This window comes from Protopterus annectens, chromosome 5.part0 (assembly GCF_019279795.1).
Source record: "Protopterus annectens isolate FY-2018-M chromosome 5.part0, PAN1.0, whole genome shotgun sequence".
Classification (NCBI taxonomy): domain Eukaryota; kingdom Metazoa; phylum Chordata; order Ceratodontiformes; family Protopteridae; genus Protopterus; species Protopterus annectens.
The window spans coordinates 788696961-788719899 of NC_056735.1; the positions used below are offsets into that span (position 1 = coordinate 788696961).

The 22939-nt window shown below is 36.7% G+C and overlaps 1 long non-coding RNA gene across 1 annotated transcript in view; it reads left to right on the top strand.

The window, feature by feature from the left end:
* LOC122802826 overlaps positions 1–22939 on the top strand; it is a 69652-nt gene that overhangs the window by 38991 nt on the left and 7722 nt on the right. The window contains exon 2 of the long non-coding RNA XR_006364983.1: positions 3919–4039. This is a non-coding gene — a long non-coding RNA (uncharacterized LOC122802826). The remainder of the gene's footprint in view (positions 1–3918; positions 4040–22939) is intronic.

Sequence of the window (22939 nt, forward strand, 5' to 3'; positions counted from 1 at the left end):
GACCATAAGATTGAAGTTTTGAAACTTTGAACCATTTAAATGGAGGTCACTGTACAGCACAGAATGGTATGTTTACCATTTTTCTCACTGTAGTTTGATCTTGGAGTTGGTATATTTAATTAGCAAGGGGTGTGGGGTGCAGAGGGGCTTGTCCCCCTGCAAAAATGCAAAAAAAAAATTTTTTTTATTCTTTTTTTAACTTAAATTTTGAAGAAAGTCAATATTTTGACAGTTTGAAATTTAAAAAAAATGTGAAGAAAACAGACTGTATAAATTCAAAAGGAATAGTATGGTGCACAGGTGAACACAATTCACATTTTATTAAACACTTTCGTCAGTAGTCAACCCCAAGACTTCATCAGAATAATAAAAATACTTCAAGACACATGTTTAAATACATTGAAAACCACTTCCCTTCTACATGTCTAATAAAATAATTGGACAATTAATTAAAAACATTTCATTACTAGACTGTTAAAGACAACAACAACCCCAATAATAGTGGTAAAAATGCAGACTCATATAACTCATTCACTGCTTCAAAATTAAGAATACATATACCCAATAAAATGAAAATAAAATGACATGAAACTAAAAATATGTCATATAAGAAATTAGTCATAAAAGAATTAATCAAAATTATTTTGTAAAAATGAATTAATTGTTCTCATACCCCTATTCTCCACAACTTGACACTTTTTAGTTTCAAGAGACTAGAGATGGAGACCATTTCATTCAGCCCTGGTAAATGTATGGCATTACATCTAAGTTGCCATATTATTTACTTCTACTCAGGAAATAAATCTGTAGGGTCTCCTCTCCTCCTGTTACTAACCTGTCCAATAGCACTAAATCTAAACTGATGGTTAGGAAACTCAATTATATGTTTTGATAACACATTATTAGTGCTACCTCTCCGTATATCATATATATGTTGATATATTAATTTATTTAGGCTGTTAATGGTTTTACCTATTTACAAATGTCGGCACTGTTGACAAATAACTGCGTCTACCAGGGACTTACTACCACAATTTAATTTTTGTTTTAATTTCACCTTGCCTTAACCCTGAATATAGAAAAATTCATTCTCCAAGCTGTAAAGGCATTGTGCACAAGGCTTATCCATTGATTTCTCCCTTTCTTCCACTTTATCTGACATTTATCGTGTCAGCTCTAAATTTCACATATCTCTGCACCCTTCCCTTTACTGCTTTGTACATAATATATGCATTCTAGGTAGGTTTAGCTGTTACCTTACTTAGTCAGTAAAATGTAATAAGATAGCAGACTACGTGGCTTCTTCTTTATCGAACACTTTGTTACTTACAGAATTATATTTACATTTTTTATTTCTCTTATACTTGCAAAATGCATATACACATTTTTATAAACTAATACCTAAAATAATATACTGTTTCTTTAGATTTGTTTAATATATTTCTATATGTTTCTGCCTTATGAACCAGGCTGAGACTGAAAAGAATCATTTGACAAGCTCTCTCAAAATGAAAACAAGCTGAAATAAACAAATGACTGATTGAACACATGAACTAATTAATAAAAGCAACACAGTGCAGTGATGAGGGTCATACAAGGAGAAAGACATTTAGATGCAAGAAGTGTTGTGAAGGAAAAGGTTTACCTTTACGTCGCCGATCCCAGTATGGGCGAAATGACTTTCATGAATACTGAAGTGTGAACGTCTCCAACGTCGAATTCCGAATAAGTGAACGACAAAACCTATCCCATTTTTGAACCACGGTAGCACAGGTGTGGAGGTGTGGCATGGCCACAAATGTTGAAATTCGACATATTTTCAACATTTAAAATTTTTTTCGGTTTTGGTTCGCTTAAATGAGTCGATTAAGTGGTCGGTCGATGAAGTGTGATCGACAATATAAAGGTAAACCGAAGGAAAACTGCCAGTGTGTGGGTAGGATAGACTAGAAAGAGTATAACTGGAGATTAGAAAAGATGAGACTCTTCTCACTAGAGATGAGACAAGACACAGGGGACCATGATATGCCTGATCATTTATCATTGGTTAACTAGGTGATCAGCTGAGACCCTTTTCAACCACAACCAAGGACATATGGTTAAGGCAAGCATTTAATATAATGTAATAGGACAAGTAATCCAACTAGCAAAAGAAAGGATAGTGATATACATAAAATGCCAAGCAATAAAATTAGGGTAGCCAGAAGACAGAATATAGTAATACAAAAGCATTATTTACATGCATACAATTGAACATATATATATATATATATATATATATATATATATATATATATATATATACAGTAGGGTATAGGCCAGTTAAGTGAGTGGGAAAGAAAGAAAGGATATTTTGTCTACAAATGAAAAAAGTCCCATTTGGAGGCTGTCATAGAGTCAGTTCCATATGATTATCAGTGCAGTAGTTTCAATACTATTGTAATATTAACTGTATCCTTGAAACACTTACATTTGATCTCTATTATTACGTGGGATTTCAACATTTTCTTAAAGACAGTCAGGTTAGCAGCTTGTTGAGTCTTACCAAAAATTTTATTCCAGTATTCAGTGTTGATTCTTTACAACAGTATTGGCAATACAAAAAAGTTTAAAAGGAGGTCTCTTGGAATGAATGGTATTTGTATTTCATATAAATATTCACTTGTGCATAGCAAGCTATTTACAGAAGAGCTGTTGCCATTATTTAGATGTTTAAAGGTGAGAGAGTTGAGTAAATGTGTGGTTGTAGTTATTTATGTAGCCACCTTGCTGTTCTTAACATGCTACAGTGGTGATTGCAGAGGTTAGCTAGAGACATTAAGTGAAAAACATTTTTATGCAGTTATTGACAGTGCAGTGTTTGTAGGAGATTGTAACAAGAGTATCAGTAGGCTGGATTTTAGATGTGGTTGCTGAACATTAATTGTAATAGCCCTGTGCCGCTATTGAGAGATGATCTGAGATTCTCTAACCAGAGTTTAGTTGGTCAAGGACCTTGTAAGTTTGTACTTCAATTTTCCATTTAAAAGTTAGGCACTAGTCAAACATGATGCCTAAATATCATTGCTGAGTAATTGCTGGCAGAAAGTGGTTCTAAGGATTGGTGCCCTGGAAGTTGTTGCCACGTCTGAGTTTACTGTGTGTCTGAAAAAGCATGACTCTAGATTTGGTGATATTTATTGCTAAGCAAATGATTGCTCATCAGTTCCAGATTTGATCAAAGTGTTGGTGCAAAGAAACAGAGGTGACATTGGAACTTCTACCTGGCCAGATCAATGACATACAATATGTAATTGGCTTGTGGAGTTCCAAAGAAGCTCACTGATGTACAGGGAAAATGACACTGGGAGATATAATGGAACCAGTGCACAGCAGTGATACGGACGGAGGAATCGAAAACGGCAGCAAATGTTAGGGACCTAATACACACTGATGTTAAACAAATATCACTTTATTCAGAAAATTTTGACTCAGATGCTGAAGTATCTGAATTGCTGCTGATGAAAGAATCATTGGTGTCCCTCAAAAGGTCTTGCTGCATGTAAAAAAACTGGAAGGGTAAAGAAAAGGATATACAGGAGATAAATTGTTCATTTCACAAAAAAGGGGGTTATTAAATACCTCATTTTCTCCATTTTATGTTAATATAATAAATAAATAAAAATAAAGAATGTTTCATATCTGATTATTTCACATCTTTCTTCATTTGAATATTATTTTTCATAATGCATTCGTGCCTGTCTTGTCCATCAGTTATATGCTAAAATTCGAGTAATGCTATTTACTGACTAGGTTTTTATAAATGTGGGAGTTAGCAAATTTATTTTGTCAATTTCTGTCTTTTGTGTGATCTCAAACTTAATATATTTATAGTCTTGAGCGTGTGCAGCCTATTATATATGTACTTTTTTCCCTCAGGTCAAGAAGATGGAAGTGGTGAAGCAATCAGCCAGTGTGCACAACAAGGAGGTACTTGTCGTCAGCACTGTTTACCACAAGAAGACAAAGTAAATATTTTTGGATGCGGTTTCATTTATAGGTATGTTACATTTATAATATAGTATGCACAGCTTCTAAGAGATATCAATTGTATAATTATTATCAAATAATTTAAACCATATTTCCTGTTATCCAAGTATTCTATTTGATTGAAGTAGCAAACACCGACTGTACCACAGCTAGTAAGTTTATTATAAAACAGATAAGTGCTTACCTGTTTTATAATAAACTTCCTAGCTGTGGTACAGTTGGTGTTTGTTTGCTACTTCAACTATATTTTTTTTACACCAGCTGTTTTATTAGTTGGTAGAGGATTTCTGTGTTTCGTATTCTATTTGATTGGCTGGGTTGCTATGAGACAAGGCCGAACTTATACTTTAGAGCATCAGCATAGTGACATGTATGGTTTTGTCATTAGATTTGCTGCACAGCATTTTGTACTTTAAAATGAAAACTATGGTTGAATAAGCCTCTTAATAATATAGAAAACTGCACAAGGGTGGCTAAATTGCACTTGCACAAGACATAGTTTACTGTTTTGGGGGTACCACATTAATGCTACAGCTGTGACAAGACAGCTGTGTCAAGAACATTGCAAATCAGTGACAGTGCTTCACTGGTATTTGAAGGCAATTCCAGTCCTTTAGTGAGATAGATACCACCAAAACAAATAATTTCTTCAGCTGTGGGATAAAGACATCTTTATTAGGAGTCATGCCTCTACTGACTAGACATTAGGTGTTTCCAATGTATTATAATTTATCTGAGAAGTTCAGAGTGAGAGGTGTAGCACAAGATAGAACAGAAATATCAATGGGCCCTGGTATATGGCAAGGGTTTTAAGAGTTTCTACATCCAACCACATCCTCTATTTACAATTTATGAACATGGAGTTGGGGTGTCACATAACAGCGTCGGTCATCTAGAATCAATCATACCACCAGGTGGCTAACCCTGCCATGGATGTTCTTCAATACCACATACACATGGTCAATTTAGAGTATCCAATTCAGCTACTGCATTACTGTGAAATATGGGAGCAAAGTGGAGCACCTAGAGAAAACCCATCAAAAATACAAGGAGGGCATGGATACTCTACACAGAAAGCAACCCAGCTGAGAATGGAACTAGAGAACGTCTAACTGTGAGGCAGGAATTCTACCTGAACTGCCAGTGTGCTACCATTTTAAAAGTTTATACAGTCTCATGAATTTTATATAAGGGTCTAACTCCTTCATCTTTTATGATTTGCAAACTACTCAGCTGAGGAACAACACACACACACACACACACACACACACACACACACACACACACACACACACACACACACACACACACACACACACAAAACAGTATTCTACTGTACAAAGTAACTCATAATTCTTTACACACACACACACACACACACACACACACACACACACACACACACACACACACACACACACACACACACACACACACACACACACACACACACACACACACACACACATTGCATAGATCATTATAAGCTGATTTAATGCTGCATTGCTTTTCATTTACACAAGTTTCACTTGTATCATGCTGAAGTAAGAAAAACAAAACAAAAATGTTTCCAAAAAGCTATTCAACATTATGACATTAAGAGTGGAGCTCTCTGAATATGTGCACCAAGCAGGTATGACTTTAGCCTTGAGTAGTATCCTACCTTCACCAGTAATGATGCCACAGTACCTGCAAAAAATGAGTGACTTCAATAATTGGCTTAGCTTCTGATCTCACAACAAGGTGATCCAATCTCTGTCAGCCTGGGGAGACATGCTCAACAGACTACAATGGTTTGCCAGAGATGCTTTGCATTTGTCACCACTTGGCTTCCAGATACTGGCAAAAACTTTATCTATCCCCATAGTGCCTTTTTTAGCCCATGCCAAGTTATTAAACCCTCCATCTTAAAAAAAAAAAACACTCATGACTACCTAAAGATACTGCTTCTCATTGCTAGGAGTTTAAATAAAAAAATCACACTCCCTGGAAGCACTCCTTACTCTGGAGAATGCAGACATATGTGCAGTCGTGGAAACATGGTTCAAAACCATAGAAAGCACCCCGACTATCAACCGGCTGTCAAAGGTCAATTACATTTTGATCCCCCTCAGCTCAGGATAAAACAAAGGGATGAGGGGTGTCAGTATTTATAAAGGACAAGTACACTGCTAGACTGAACAACAACATGGCTCGCTTGAGCTGCTTCATGCCCAACTAACCATAGGGGTGGCCCATTAGCATATCATTGCTAGCTACAGATCACCTAACATGAGTCTGGAAAACCACACCTCCTACCTAAACATAGTGGAATCTGTTAACATTCAGCCTAACACCATAATTATGGGTGACTTCAATTCCCCCTACATAAATTGGGAGATTTATACAACTCATAATTCACTTGCTCAGACGTTTTTGAACTTTGTCAAAACAAACAACCTGGAGAAACTAGTTAGCTCCCCATCTCAGGGTACAAATATCCTAGTACTCACACACATGGGGGAATGCTTCTCCCTTACATGCATTAACTCCTCCCTGGTAAAATGATCTCACTTAGTATTAAAATTAACCTAGAACCCCCATCAAACTCCAAACCTGTTAAGAGCATTGCTAAGGTCAAATACCTCAAACTAAATGACAGTTTATAAAACTTAAAATACCCTCGATACACAGATGACACTTGAGTCCTACTCTGAGTTGTACACAAAAGCATTGTACAACCAAATTCATAGCTGCATAGGGGAGGCAGTACCTATCTGAGTCAAACCTATGATTACTGGCAAAAACAAACCACCCTGGTGTATCCCTAGCATATATAGGCTGTAAATGGTTCATCTCCCAGACCCCTGCTTACACTTATCAAAGGTACTAGAACTTGCCAGAGATTTGGGATGCATGGCTAGGCTTAAAAATGCCCTTGTGGTCATTAGCCTAGTACACACCTATGAACCTATAAACAAAAGGAAAAAAATCCTCTACAAAGTCTAATAGAAAAGAGTAGAATTCTCATAGCATCTTCCTGCTACTTTTAAAAATCTGCTGTAAAAGCAGGTTCTGTGTCAATTAATGGGCAGCAGTTCAGTTATTCAGTTGTTTCCAGAGCTGTGTAGTAGTAGTAGAAGTAGCAGTAGTTCAGTTATTTTCAGAGTTATAAAGCTGTTTCCAGAGTGGTTGTTCCAGTCTCTGAGGACAAACAACAGCCTGGAGTATGGGCATACTTCTTAAACTTCCCTTGCAGAAGTAAGAATGCAATCTTGCCTTGCTGAGTTATTTAGATTAGATAGCAACAGTTAATCTTCAGATAGTAAGGGAACTACAGCTAGTTAGACATTTTCTAAAATCAGTGTGAAACCTATCCTACAGTGTTGTTTTCATATTTCCTATGTATGAAACTCTGCTGTTTATTTGAATCAGTTATTCAGTATTTACATGTTTTAAATCCTTTTATTTATTATTAAATAGTTTACTACCTCTCATTGGGGCTGGTTATTTAGTGAATACTTTTAATAAATTGATAGTATTTATGCTTATTATGATAACACCAGAGCCACTCCAAAAAGCCTTACTGCTTGGGTAACATGCCACCATTTGTATCAATATCTATTTACCCAATATAATTGAGCACCCCTTTTGAAGGGTATTGTGGTATCTGAATAATGGTAGTTGTTACCCTGTAATTTGGGCAAAGGAACACAGCAGATAAATCTGTGCCAGTCTTTCCCAAGAGTGGGTGTATAAGTGACTATCAGACATTTAAGAGTGAGTGTGTCAGATACCTAGAACTGTGACACAGTACTCTGCAGTGGTTAGTACAGAGACTCATTTGGGGACCTGGAGTGAAGTATATAGTTCAGTCTCAGGTTTGGAGCCTGTTCCTGGTGAACTCTTCAGGAAAATTGTGCATTCTTATCCCTGCTTTTAGTGACACTCCCTTACCAGAGACAGTGGTGAGGACTGAGACACCTTAGTTACTGCCCCGGGGTAAAGAAGGATCATCACAGTAACCTCAGGGGAAAAACTCAGTAGTGTGCTGAGTTAATCATGATCCGCAACACTTACACCCAGCTTGAAACTGAAGCAAACCTGCTGGCCAACAGGTTCAGTTCAACCCCCCCCCATCACCTTCTACCACACCCACAGAAATACCTGCAACCAACCATCTACTGGTTATTATGAAGGAGCAGGTCCTTACTGCAATCACTAAAGCTAAATGCACAGCCTCCTTGGGTCCCAACAACTTTCCAGAATGCTTATAAAATAGCTTGAAGCAGAGTCTATGAGGACCACTAGAAACCCTCTTTAACCATAGCCTCCAGAAGGGCTTTGTCATAGAAGAATGGAGGAGTGCATCATTTGTCCCTCTGCTCAAGGGGGGGGGCCCATCAACTGACCCAGAGAAGTACAAACTGATAAGCTTGAGCAGTCTTTTCTGCAATGCCGTGGAGAGAAATCCTGATAAATAACAATATATAGGAACTCTCTAAACACTGTACCAGACCAAATTGGGCTTTGTCAAAGGGAGGTCTTGCCTGCTCAGTCTGGTGGATTTCTTTACGAATCTCTCCAGGGCCATGCATGAGGGTAAAACAGTACATAGCACTTATCTAAACCTGGCTAAAGCTTTTGACACAATCCCCCTCTCAGGGTTTATAGATAAAATTACTGAGTTAAGCATAAACCCCTACATCTTCAGATGAATAGCCAACTGGCTTACTGACAGGACACATGTCTGGATAGTTGAACCACTTACAATAAGAAACTTGTTACTATCAGTGTCCCACAGGGCTCAGCGTTAGGACCCTCCTGTTTGGTATGTGCTTCTCTGAAGTAAAGACCAATGTAGAGGGCCTCTGGCTCAGCAAGTTCACTGACAACTGTAAGCTGGGATCAATCACTGAATCCCTAAATAAATTTGACATTCTACAAACAGGCCTAAAAATGAGAAACAACTGGTGCCAAAACCTTTGTCTGAGACTAAATGCTAAAAAATGTGTAATTATACCCTTTGGTAAATCAGATATCCCTGCAAACTGTAATATTGATAGCACATCCTTAAAGCAGACCCAGTGGTGAGGGGGACCCAGGAACACAGATATATAATAACCTAAACTTTGGCCACCGGGCAGCTATGGTAGTGAGGAAATCCTTCTGTGTGGCTAAACTAATAAATAAAGGCATGGCAACAAGATCATAGGAAGTCATAGTGTCATTGTACTCAACCCTCATCAGACCCATAATCAAAACAATACTGCCTTCTGCATGTAACTAACCAGACACTTACACCAGCTGCAGAGGTTTCTCACTAAAAAATACAAAGAGTAAGACACACGTCTTATGCAGGCCAACTAAAAGCTTTATCTCTTTACTTTGTCTCATACTGTTTATTGAGAGGGGACTTATGCCTGACCTACAAGGCATTCTCTGATCCAGCTCTGATGAAAATGTTAAATATTCACAAGAAAAATTATACAATGGTTGTACGTTCCATGGAACTGAACCTTATTTGTGACTCTAACAAAACTTGCCAGAGAGACAGATTCATATCCCAAAGGCTACCTCATCTATGGAATAAACTTCCCATCTTTGTAAAATAATCGCTGTCCCTCACTCTCTTCAAAAATAATTTAGATAAATGGATGGGGAACTGTAAATTCACTCCCAGGATACTGCCCATGTCCCTTATAGACAGAGACAGTCTGTAAAATGACTCAGTGCTCTAACACCCAAAGACCCATTACCCTGATACTACCCCATCCCATATCTGGAGAATTAAGATATAATATTGCCATATCCTGGGTATTATTGGCTAGGCTTATAAAGGCTCTTGTGCTATTAGCCCAGTAATCACCTATGGACCTTTGAATTCCTAACAGAAGCATCTGTTATGTCCTTGACTATTTAAGAGAGTCTCTGTACCACCAGCCATAATAGCCCACCACCTTCTCCATATAGGGAATAGACTGACTGCTTTGATAGTGGTACAAAGAAGAAGACTTCCGTTCAATTACTGCACTCTGAATGACAACATGATGTTTTCAGGATCTCTGGTATGAAGGTTTATACATGGAGTATTACTGGTTAATCAAATCCTATAAATAGGTACATGAAACAAACTGACCATAATCTGCCTACAGAAAACTTGTATTGTTTTATCTGAAGCAACAGGTTGCATAAATATTGTTTAGCTTGTTAGTCACCCTATACCTCTAAAGCTGGGTATGGCCAAAGATTCTGGGACATAATAAACAATGATTCCCTATCACAAATAGTAAACAAGTCCACTAGGCAAAGAACACATTAGATCTCATTTTTACCAACATAGTCCACCATGTGCCTCTCAAGTACTTCCGTCTCTGGTTAAATCCGGCTATAGATAGTGATCTTCTCCTTAAATACTCCCACAGTGAATAATTCTGAATATAAGGACTTCAAATGAGCATATTTACTTAAACTCTGTGACAAGCTCTTGAAATGTACTTTAACTATATACACCCTCCGTTCAACTTAGGCTGCTAATTATGCAACTGAATTCTACTCCCAGTTATGAAAGTGTATAGATGTAGCAGTACAGTCTTGAACAAAATATAATAGGAAGTTCAAAATCAAAGTATCTTGGTGCTTTACCCACATAAATAAGCTTTAAAATAAAAAGAAAAGCTCTTACAGTCCTATAACAAATCTAAAGCTATCTACATGAAAGAAGCCTATGTTACATTACCAAAATTTCAAATAATCAAAAATCAAAGGAATGAGATGATATCACCCAAACAGCATGATACTGAACATTGTTTCCTGAAGATCAAAACAGTGAAACAGCAGCTCCACATGTTCCACAGCACTTGGGACATCTAAATGGAGCTCACAGTACAGTGAGGATCAGGAAATGTACCCTTTCCTCACTGTAGTGCGATCTCGGAGCTGGTATATATAATTTGCAGGTGGGATGGGGGGTGCAGGAGGCTTGCCCCCCTGCAAAAATGTTAGAGAAAGTGTATTTTTGTGTTCTTTTGAAACAGCTGCTGTTTTGCTGTTTTGAACTTCAGAAAACTAAATGTTCAGTCTTATGCTGTCGTCGCGCTCTTTTGATTTTCGATTATTTGAAATTTCAGTAATGTAACATAGATCCCCATGAAAGACACTATCAAAGAGATCAGCAAAGAATGAAAAAATATTATCAGGAAGATCAAAGTAGTACATGAAGTAACTAGCATCTAAAGCCAAGGATAATTAGAAACATTTCTTTAATAACATCAAATAAACACACTCTTGGGACCTAAACCTTGTCACCAAAATAAACAGAGCATGCTGGAACAAACTACCTGTCTATATCAAACAAAGGCCTCATCAGCACTCTTCAAGAAAAATCTTGATGATTGGTTGGGAGATAGGAAATTCACCCTGAGGATCACTTCTGTAGCTCTGCTCGACAGGGGCACAGGAAAATAATTTTCTTGGGTGGCAAAAGCCAGGGAACCTTTTTGGCTAGGCTTATATAGGCCCTAGGGCCAATAGTCTAGTACCTATATATGAACCTATGAACATGAAATAACACTCAAAAATGTTCTGAAATAATCTAAAATGACATCACCTTGTCTGACTCTAAAGACATAGGTAGCATACTTGCAGATAAATTTAGTGTTAATTTTACCCCAGGAATAGGCGCTAACATTCCATAAACCCCAGAGCTTTTTATACTCCCATGATCTTCAAGGAGTATGTCCTAAATGTACTTTAACAATTTGCTAAATACCACTTCCATAGATCAAAAAAAAAAAATACCTGGATGTCTAATAAATAATAGTTAATATGCCCTCACAGACCCTCCCACTGTGCACTTCTTTAGTTTAAGCTCAGCCACAGGGTATGTCCTTGAAGTATAGAATATGGCTGTTGTGATGCCTTTTCAAAAGGGGATACCAACCCACACACCAATGGATCTATAGATCCCTCAGTCTAACTAGTCTGATTTGCAAAGTTATGAAATACATCATATCTGACGATAAGCTGTGTCATCAAAAATGTATACAGACCCAAAGTAGTCTGGCTTTGTCAAGTGTACATAATTTAGTACATTTCTTTGAAAACATCACAGAGGCCGTGAGTAGCAGTCATTAAGTGCATACAGCATATTTGGATCTGACCAATGCATTTGACACTTCCCTGTATTAGTATTGAATGAAAAGGAATCTAGTAGTTTGCAATAGGAATAAATGTAATATTTAAGATTATTATTTAATTCTTTAGTGGATCTAATTATTGGAAGAGACTTGTGCATAAAATGTATGAGTTATATTCGCATCTTCAGGAAGAAACAAGATGTAAAAATTGACACTTACATGATAGTATATGTCAAATTGGCTGAAAGATTGGACCCACATTGTTAAGGTAGAAGGTTCCACTTCAAATAACAAGAATGTAAGTGAAGGTATACCTCAGAGTACAGTACTGGGAACTTTCCTTTTTGGCATACACTTTTCTGAATTCCAGTCCATAAACCCAGACCTAGGAATGACTCAATTTGTCAATGACTGTAAGCTGGGTGCTGTCATTTGATCACATCTATATGAAATCACTGCAACAATAACTGATCCTTACAAACTAATGGTGTATAGAAAAAGGCTAAAAGTAAATGCAAAAAAGTTCAGTGTTGTCAAATTTGGTAAATGATCATTGTCTATAACTTGATACTTTTATTAACAAATTCTACTCTTTTGATCACTATGTAGCATTAGAAGTCAGAAAATCCTTCTGTCTAGCAAAACTGCTAACTAAGGGTATTTCATCTTGGTGAAAAGATGTTACAAGTCCTCTGTACTTAGCTCTAATTAGACCAGTTGCAGACTACAGTACTGCCTTTGGAATATACCCATCCAGAAGCATCATGCAGTGAGAAAGACCACAGCTATTCCTAATAAAAAAATGTTATACGTCTAAAGACTCTTATTTACAAAAAAAGGCTGGATGTCCTATGCCCAAATCTATCTATGATAGCCTCCTGCAAAGAGGTATATCTAGCAAATTTTGCACCCAGTGCTGTCTCCTGATCTTGCACCCCTCTCCCCAAAAGAGCTTCTCTGATCTTTTCTTCTTCTAAACTGTAGAAAACTGCTTGCTATATTTGTAGCAAGTGGTTGCTAGAGTTTTACGGTTTATACTAAGCACAGAGTTTACGACACTCAACTTTTCTCTTTTAAACTGTAGTACACTGTTTGTGAAATTTGTAGCAAGCAGTTGCCATATTTTATACAATATATGGAGCACTACAGCAATCATGTTTATTACAAAAAAAGCAACAACTTTTTTTCAAACTATAGCAAACTGCTTGTTACATTTGTAGCAAGCAGTTGCTACAGTATATACTATGACAAAGTGCTACAGTACTAATTTTTGCACATAAATGTAAAAGTTCCAGTATGCATTAAAGAGTCTACTGCATCCCTTAACACTTTGTGCCTAGCTATGCTACTGCTCCTGCATGCCAGTCTATGTGCTGCATTCTATGCCATTAATGATTCTACCTGCCTTGATCTCTTCCATCTCTGCAAAATAAACTCCCCCACCAACACATGAACTAAGGATTTAAATCTCCGCTATCACAGAAACGAAATTCATCAGAAGGGCTGATATATTGCAGATCATTTACCACCATCTCTGGAACAAATTACCTTTACAAATAAAAAAGAAATGAGTTATACCCTTGCTTTCAGAGTTTTTGGATGGCTGGGCATTTGTAAACTCATTCCTTTTCTGACCTGTTTATCCTTTTGGAAGTGAAAGGTACATCATGAGTGTGGGAATTGGAAACATAAATGGTCTCTAGACTTCCTAGCCTTGTGATTTCTGTGATACTATAAAGTATAAATGAAAAGGGATAATTATTTAAGTGAATGTAAATGAAAACTGCTAACAAAGCATGTGAAAGAGTATTAAAACAGAACTCCTCAAAGAGACTTTTCATGAGGTTGTCACATGACGTAATGTCTTATAAATATCATGTAATTGCTGTAATTTAATAAATTAAATGTTCAGTTGGATATTCAGCTGAAGCTAACATCATTGTCATTCTATGATTCTAAAACATTAAGACATTTATTTTCATAGAATAAATCACTCTTGGAAGGTGAATATTTTCACATGGTGTCATCATGATAGAACAACACTTGGAATAAAGCTGTGGTCTGCTAAACATTATGTTCAATAACTGGAATTTCTTATTCCACACTTGTATATTGTGGGATTGAGCAAGTCATTTAACTATACCAGAGTTTCTAGATCCTAGGTTCATAGGTAGGTACTAGGCTATCGGCCAAAGGGCCTACGTAAGCCTAGCCAGCAAGGTACCATAGCTTACGCCACCAAAGAAAGTTATTTTCATATGCCACTGTTCAGCAGAGACACAGAAGTGATCCTCGGGGTATATTTCATATTTCCCATCCACTCATCAAGATCTTTCTTGAAGAGTGCTAATGAAGAACTTTGCTTGACATAGATGGGTAGCTTGTTCCAAAGTATAGGAAGTCTCTGGGACAGGAATCTATCCCTCCAGAGTGTCCTGTTTATTGTGGTGACAAGGTTTAGGTCCCTAGAGCATGTAGCTTGGAGGTATTGGGATTTCTTTAGGTGTAGCATGTCCAACAGCTCTGGGTTTGACATAGCTTTATATGTTAGGCAGAGATCACCTCGGAGTAGGCGATATGCTATGGAGTAAAGCTGGAGTTTTTTGAGATGGTCAGTGTAGGGCATTTGTTTGAGGCCAGTAATCCTCTTTGTGAGGTACTTCTGTGGCCTTTCCAGCTGCTGCAGATGTCTTGTGAGGTACATTCCAAAAGGGGCGTTGTACTCTATAATGGGTCTAATGAGTGAGGAGTAGAGGGGAACAATTACCTCTTTTTTCCTGGATGAGAACCCTTTTATGATGAGGTGTGCCACGTAGAAGGACTTCCTGACTACAGTGGCAATGTGACTATCAAAGGAGAGACTACTGTCCACCTGGGTCCCAAGATCTCTTATCACGCATTTGGTGTTAAGTAGATTGCTGCCTATGTGGTAGTTCATGGGTACAGAGTTTTTAACAAAGGGGATGACACTACACTTTTTGGCATTGAGCTTAAGGCCATGGCTCTGACACCAGGCATCTGTCTCAGTGTGTCATTTCTGAAAAGAGATAGTTCAGCCAAGCAGATTCTACCCATTTGAAGCATACACTCATACATACATAAATAAATCTTAAGCCACACATGCGTTTATATTAAACCACAAAGGAGTGTTAGGTTCACTGTCTCTGGGATGCTTTTAAAGCCTTTGTGCATGTTAAGTTAAGATCATGAGCATGTGATCTTTGCAAGTTCTGGAATTCAGAGTTTGCAGAATTGCAAGAACAGCACAACAGAGTTTTAGAACTGAAGTCATTATTTGAGGTGAAGAACTCTTTGAATCAGTTGCTTTGTGATAAGTTTAAAATACAAGAGATTACAAATGGAAAAAACAAAGCATCCCTTAGTAAACTTCATCTCCAATACTACAGGATGTCCCCTCAAGTATATTCCAGGTTAGCAGAGAAATGACAAGCAAAAGCTAGACAATCAGCAATGTTTGTTCCCATGGCGAAATATGGACAAGACCCCCCACATTTCAGTAGAAGAGACCTCAGAGACATTTAGGGCTTATTATTAAAACTTGTATTTTGATTCAATAGATCTGTTAGTGTTTCCAAATAAATTAGAGGCTATGAGTCAGGCTATCCCCCACCACCCCGGCACTTACTAATGATCAGTTCTAATTTATGGCAAAACTATTTACTAAGCAAGGGATTCTTGCTGCTATTAAGAAATAAAAACTGAATAAAGAACCAAATGCAGATGGTCTTCCATTGAAATGTTATAAGTTGCTCCCTTCTCTTGCAGTAGTCCTTTGAAAAGTGTGTCTCCATGCTTCAGTGGTTGTCTAGGTTTCTCCTTCTTGGGAAACAATCCATGCTACTCCCATTATTAATACCTGATAAGGATCACTGCGATTCTTCTAGCTATAGCTATAGACCAAAATCTCTTAAATGCTAACAATAACATTTATATTGGTATATGGGCTGCACACCTACCTTCTATTTTGCCATCTCTAGCACACTGTGGTCAGACTGAATTTCTCAAAGGTGGAGCACCTTGATATCATATCCAGAGAGCAGTGCAATGGCTTGAAAAAGGATACCTTTTTTTAAGCATTTACCCTCCCTGCTCACAGTGAATGCAAAGAAAGCATTTGATAATGGTAAATGACCCTGTCTTTGTTTTTAAGTTTTGGTTGCCTTTTGTTTTCCTTCTCCTTTTATGGAAGCACTTAAGAGCATGCATCAGGACTCTGTGGTAACAGTCAGGGCCAGGCTTATATTTCAAAGTCATTAAATATTCTCAAATGGATTGGGCTCTTGCCCATAAAATCTCTAGTTACTTTTCTCAGAAACGTGTTATGCTCATCCTCACTCAGGTGGGTAGCTAATTCTTATGAAGGAATAATTTCTGTATTCTCTGATGATCCTTTAATCTTTTTAAAGGACCCAGAATGCATCCTTCCTATTTGTTGCCAAAGTTTGCAAAATTAGCATTATTCTGGCAACAAGATGAATTCTTCAAAGTTTATACTGATGTCTCATGATTTTCCGAAATTCTTTCTATTGCTGCCAAAAATTATTTAACTTTCACCTACCATCTCAGTTAGTTTGGTATACATTTAGCACATACTGCTAAGGATACTAGAGATTAGACTGTCCAACAAATTCAAGCAATATTAGATGATTGTTTATCTGAATGGGACTTTTGTGCTGTCCCTGCTGAAATACAACTTAAGTTAATTATGATGGTTCTATTCTCAAAAGTATTATAAACTTTACAGGATATTCCAATAAGAATTCTATATGGGCTCCATGTTTTTATGATGGGCTCAAGGGATACCCACTATGCCCCTCTGAGTCTAGGGTACATAGAATTTTCTAGTTTTTTATTAGCCTAGCAAGCAATCTTAGAAAGATGTTATAGGGACCTGTATTTGCCAGTACCCTGTTTCCCACAGGACACCTTAATTGTTGAGAATGTTGACCCTGCCCTGAGCATATTTCTTCTCATTAAGGTCCTCAGTTTGATCAAACTCACTTTTCTACCCTACTATATCCCCAATTACCACCCTCCTATTCATTTATTCAAACCAAAGCTTCACCCTCTACCCACCTAACCAATCACTTCTATCCCTCCACTTAAAATGTAAACATTCATCTCTTCCCTCCCCATACACTCTACCAAACAATATTCTTCCCTCCCTTAGCCACTCTACTAAGCAACTCCCACCCTACACACACACACACACACACACACACACACACACACACACACACACACACACACACACACACACACACACACACACATTGTACTCTCCCCTCCCACCTCACAAACACATACGCCCACCAACAATTGTACTAATATTTCATACTCTTCTACATAACAGTTCAGTTGTCTGTCATCACCTCTCCTTCCATCCAAACACATTTATACGATAGGGTCAACTTTTCTTAGATCTGCTTCACTTATAGCTTTATACTACCACCCTACACAATTTCTCCCATTGTTTCTTCCCCCATCTGACCTCTAGTTCATATTCCCCCATACTTTTGCACTGTCTTATATAACTACTATCTTTGTTGCAAAGATGCGCTACATAACTATATTTGCCACCCTACTATGTCAACTTACAGACTCCCATAAAACAGTCACTCCTATAATCAGCTCACAAATCAATAGCCATAACTGAACCATGTCTGCCACTTCCAAACATTAATCGTAATATACCTCTTTAAAGACTCTGCCAGTCTCTGCATCTGATATGTAAGTCATGAATACAATTGGACCTATCCAACACTAAAAGCAAAAAATAAAATTGCCTCAAAAAGGACTCGCCCTATCTTAACTGCACTCTTGTAAAATATCTCTGTGTGGAGACATCCACCCAAATCCAGGTACTGTCAATCACCATAATGCAGCTAGCAAATCATCTCCATATACAATACTACAATACCTGCTTTCCTCACTCAAAATACAAAAAATAAACATAGTTTTATTAAACATCAGTAGTATATGTAACAAAATCACAGAACATCATGCCTGGATAGCCCAATATACTCTAGATATTCAGAAATTTCTGTCAATTACAAAACCTTGGCTAAAGCCCAACATAAAAGAAACTGAAATACTTCCCCATGAATATAACATCATAAGAACAGCCTGAACTCTAAAAAAAGCTGAGGGTATAGCCATACTATTCTTCAACTGATATGAACTCAGTCCTTTCAACAATGATATTCTCAAATTCCACAGTGCTGAAATACTTATTTAATACCTCAAATTAAATATTTAAGCAATAACTGACGATATGGTGTGGTATATTGAAGATTTACCCATGGTTGGTGTGGTTTAATCATGAAGGCGAAGCCCGAGTGATTAAATAAAGCCAACCATGGGTAAATCTTCAATATACCACAACCACGGAATCAGATATTACTATTATACAATGGCATTATTTAAGAAAAAAATACTTACTTTTCTTAAATAATGTCTTTGTATAATGGTGCATTACTATTCTTCTGCTGGTGGTGGTATACTGCTTCCTTGTGTTGATGTACTGCACATGCATATGGTACTTGCAATCTCACACATACCCAGTAAATCAGTGCTTTGAAATGGAAGCAACAGAGAAAAGAAAGTCTCCGTTGCTCCATTTTTTTTTTTTTATTAAAAAAAAAGTTTTGGGCACCTTATACCAACGGAAAAAAGTTCAGGCGACTGGACCTTTTTTCGTTGGTATATATATATATATATATATATATATATATATATATATATATATATGAATATTAATGGGGGGGTCATTGTATAATAAAAAATATATATTTTATCATTGCTCACTATATCCCGCGTGTAAAAATATAAATGCTCAGAAAAATATCCTACACTTGATATCCAATACTATTCCTAATGAAAAAAAATCATATTAGGAGAAGTAAATCTTGACTAGAAAGACATTACTTCAAACTTTCCCATTTTACGTATTAACCTATATGGCTTTGCACAACTAATCATCTCATCTACTAGATCTAATACAATTTAAGTAAGAGCTCCACCCTAGACTAGATAATGGCCTCTAGCCCTCAAAAATGTCCCACCTCAGGAACCCTTGCAGACTCCCTTAGTGACCATCTCCCCACTTAAACTCATAAATTAACCACCCATCATGTTAAACAGCACAACTACAATTTGACCCATAATCTCATAAATTTCATCCCAGAGGCATTCACATTAGCCATACAATGAATCAAATGGTCTAATCTAAAAATCCGTCCCCTAGATGAAGCAGTCCTGACTGTCAATACAATATTCTTAAATATTCTAAATAACTTAGCATCATTTAGATGAAAAAGAGCTAAACCTGACCATGTCCTCTCTACAAATACTAGACATCTTTTGCATAGGAAAGATGGGGCCTGGAAAATGGCATGTGAATAAAAAACAAAACATCTGCAGGAGTTTAGAAAACTTTAAAACCTTACAAAAATAAGTAAACAGTGGCAAAAAATTATAATAATATTCATAAATGCCATAGACATGATTCCAGAACATTCTGGTCCTCCAATAAATGTCTAATCCATCCAGGGATTAAAAAAAAAAAAAACAATCCATATAGTTTACCTAGCCTCTCCATACTTGAAATTGCTAGCCAGTTTAATAACAGCCTCACAGGTAACATAGCTGCACTTACAAAAAAGAGCCCTGGCATCCATAATATCTGTACCTCACTATAACCCCTCCCACTACTATATCATCACTCAGCTTAAAAGCTACCCCTACTTTATATATAAAAAATTACTTTAAAATCTCATACCATGCTCATCATCTACTGATAACCCACCAGATGAATTTTACAAGATAAAAGTCAATGCTATATCAAAGCCAATATCAGTCCCTATAGATAGTGCAAGAATCCTATGTTCCTTTTTTTTTTCAAAAAAAAAAAAAAAAAAAAATCACATATAACCACACTACATCAAGAGGGAAATCTAACATAAATATTCAACTTTACGCTCATTCCCATAACCAGTTTTTATAGGTGTACCCCAAGGCTCTATTCTCAGTCCATTGCTGATTAATATATTCATCAACAATGTCTATACTTCTTCCTAACAAGCATCTCTCACAAAATACACAGATGACTATGTTTTCATTTGTTCCACTGATACTTGAATCCATCTTCAACAAAAAAAAAAAACACAAGAAGCCTTTAACTCCATTAAATGCTGGTTCCAACATTCCCAGTTACTGGTTTACCCTAAGAAACCTAAACTACATTTTTTTAACTCATATAGCCTTGGCAAAAGTAACTTCAACATCACTACCCTAAATAACACTGATATTTGAAGTAGTATCACATACTAAATTGCTAGGTATGACCATAGATGGCAGACTAAAATTTAACCTATAGATTGTAAAAGTAATTAAAAAGACACCAACAGTACAAATCAAAGCATTTCATCACAAGTAATACCAAAGCAACCATATCTAATACTTACCTACTGCCATCATTTCTATATGGGGCACCTAGCCTTACAAACCTTCAAAACTCTCTAAAAGCTAGAGATGAGCAAGGTTAAAACAAGACTGCACACTTTGTTGCAAACACACCCTATCAAAGCCACCATGGTATGGTACTAAAATAACTAAAGTGATCAGAGCTACCTTACTATTTTACATACACACAATTCATCACAACACAAAACAATAACAAACAATCCCTCAGCCTGCTGAGTCCTTACTACAATTCTCCAAAGTTATATCTCACAATCCCCCCATAATACGAAATGCTAAACAACATCTTATCATGCACAAACCAAAAAACAATGTGCAGGATACTCCCTATACTCTAAAATAGTAACAAAAATCTGGAACTCACTCCCTATAACTATTAGGTCATCATCCAATCTTCACGTATTCAAACTTCTTTAAAAAACATTCCTAATTCCCGATTCAGATCATGCACCAGGCCAGGCTATTCCAATTCTACAATCCATTTTCTCTTTCACCTCACTTTCATCTTCTAACAACATTTTCATCTTTCACCCAATTTTCTTGCAGCCATTATCTTGCTTCACTTCCATCAGCTATAATCACTTTCATTTTTATAGTCTATCTTGTGCTCCACTACTGAAAATCATACTGACTATTCTAAAAGGCACATATCTTTCAAATAGTCATTTGTGGTTTGTAAATATCTCTATCTCTAATAATTCTATGCATACTTTCTCTTCTTATATAGACACAATTTCCTTTATCTACTAAGCAATATTTGCTCTGTCTCATCTCTCATATGCTTTAACTTATTAATAATCATTTTCTTAACCAGTCACTGTCTGTTTTTATCTCTTTTAAATTTATGTATTTTAACTGCTTATCTCACCTTTTTTATCTTTCTTCACCTCTTCTAATTTAAACAAATTCACTCAATTGATAATCTTACTATTTTTCTGATTATTCTGCATGATATTGTATTGTATTATACCTGTAAAAATTCAGAATCAGAATCAGAAATACTTTATTGATCCTGCAGGAAATTGCTTATGTTGACATGTTAAATGACAAACTTTGCAACTCTGTTATATTAAATTGTATTTGTAAAATGTCAGTCCATATTGTATGCTTTTATTTGCTATCTTTTTTTTCTTTCATTTAATATTTTGAAGTTTTAATCCCCAAGCTTCCACTAAAAATGGGTGATTGCCTAGTCAGACTTTTCCAGTAAACAAATGCCAATAATTGATTAAATTATCCTGGCTGCAAAAAAAAAAAATCCACTACACAGCACTGGAAAAGTACTACTTCCACTAAAATCAAGGAATGTTGGCAAATTCTTCACAATATAAACACAAAAACCCAAAGCGTAACTGCTGCTAAAACAACTAGTTCACCCAAGAAATAAAGAAGACATATCCACTCGAAGCAAATAGGTGTAGCCAAAGCACAGTCCAGGTCTGGGCATCAAATGGCACTACATCTTAATAAAAAGCAAACTTTAATAAACATAAAAACAGAGAAGTTAACACTTTCACAATAAAACTTATTGCTTCATCAGACTTAAAACCTGTTCAAAGTAATCACAATATATAGTGCTGGTATCCAATCAAACCTGCTACACAAGTTCAACCCCGCAATTAACATCCATGACAACAAGGTACACAAACTCAAGTGAAGGAGACTCTTAAAGATATAAGCATATAGATGAAATCACACATTCATAAAAATCACCTAACCTCTCTCATTTTCAAGAAAGGGAAGAGGGGGCATGGTCATTTAACCATTTTCCATATTCTGCACTCAATCTAATAATCCATTTGGCTTCAACTACTTCTGTATAATTATTGACATCACCCTTTTGATCACTCTCCTTAATAACATCCATCACCATGAACGTAAAAATATTTCTGGACCTGTCTGTCTGACATGCTTGGCAAGAGCATAATTGGGGACAGATACCCTAATATCATATAGGTGTTCCCAAATCCTATGCTTCAATACTCTATTCATTTTACCAATATAAAATTCACTGCATAGTTGACGCACAGCCACGTAAACAATGTGACAGGTATTACAATCTGCACTGACCTTAAACTTATAACGGTGACCTGTATCAGGGTGTATGAACTCAGAAGTATCACTAATGCATAAACAATAGTTACAGGACTGACAGGGTTTAGTACCTCTGTCCTGTCCCTGACAATAGTCATATGATGTAAGTAGGTAACATAATATCCTATGTATTGACTTCTTGTCCTTATAACAAAATTTCAGTCACCTACTAGATCTTTAACTTCTGGAGCTAGCAT